Source organism: Mandrillus leucophaeus, unplaced genomic scaffold (genome assembly GCF_000951045.1).
Source record: "Mandrillus leucophaeus isolate KB7577 unplaced genomic scaffold, Mleu.le_1.0 Scaffold46, whole genome shotgun sequence".
Lineage (NCBI taxonomy): Eukaryota > Metazoa > Chordata > Mammalia > Primates > Cercopithecidae > Mandrillus > Mandrillus leucophaeus.
The window spans coordinates 2506024-2507419 of NW_012104920.1; positions in this window are offsets into that span (position 1 = coordinate 2506024).

Here is a 1396-nt window from a genome sequence, read left to right on the forward strand (position 1 = left end):
TACTGCCCAGTTCGAGTGTGTGTGTGTGTGTTTATCCCTCGCAGCCTCTGTGTTTCCTTCTTGCATAGTATAATCTGGAGCAGCGATGAGAGCTCCGCCTCTGGGGCTCTGGCTGGCAATTCCTGGCACTGTGCTTTGGCACCAAATGGAGGGGCCTGGGGGCAGAGGCAACCTTGGGCTCCATCTTTGCTCAGTTGCAGTTCAGGAGTGGCAGGTGGTATGAGTCGAATCACCTGCAGGGGGTCACGTTGGCTCTTGCTGGCATGGGTGGGGAGCTGCTACCTTCCTACTGTTTGCTCCAGGCTAATGGCAGCCTCTGATGTGCTTCTGAAAAAGCTGGCCGTTTCATCGAGGTGGTGGTCTTTGAAAGAGACCCCAGACGGGCGCGGTGGCTCACGCCTGTAATCCCAGCACTTTGGGAGGCGGAGGCGGGCACATCTCCTGAGGTCGGGAGTTTGAGACCAATCTGACCAACATGGAGAAACCCTGTCTCTACTAAAAATACAAAATTAGCCGAGCGTGGTGGCGGGCACCTGTAATCCCAGCTACTCAGGAGACTGAGGCAGGAGAATTGCTTGAACCCGGGAGGCAGAGGTTGCGGTGAGCCAAGATCACATCATTGCACTCCTGGGCAACAGGAGTGAAACTCAGTTAAAAAGAAAAAAAAAAAACGAAGAGACCCCAGCATCCTTTGAGGAGTCTGATTCCAACCTGGCCTCCCGTTGCCTGGGTAGGTGCCTGGACCTTGAGTCCCTGTTCTCAGCTCTCTGCACGGGGGTCCTGGGATGAGCAGAAGGAATGCCTCCCGCTGTCCTGTCTTCCGGGCTGCCTTCCTGGGGAGCCTGCAGGTGGCAGAGCCTGTCGTGGCACAGTGGCAGGTGCTATGGGGAACTCGTTTTAGAGGGAGGAGAGAGCCTCCTCCTTATGGAACAAGAGTCTGGCGGGACATAGGGGGGACAGCTGGGCCTTGGGAGAATTGTTCCAAATAATTCAGAACTGTTGGGAGCCTAATTGGCAGAGCAAATGAAAGTACAATAGATAGCCAAAGCTATTAATCACTAATTATCTCCTAAATAAGGTAATTAATGGGTATTTAAGTGGCATGTTTATGACATACCAGCAGGTCTTCAAAAAGCACATTTTCCCCAGAGCAACTGGTTTGGCCAACTGTGCCCTGCTTGGAGACCCCCCTTACCCCTAGAAACAGGCGGCGTGACAGGAGGCACATCAGTTTTCTTCTCTGAGCTTCAGTTTTCTCATCTGTCCACAAGAATCCTGAGTCGTTTCTTACTGACCTCCCTGGGCTATCATGATGACAACAGGCAGCGGAGGCTGTGGAAATCCCAGGCAACCGTTTGCAATGCCGTACAGAATTATTCTTTTTTTTTTTTTTTTT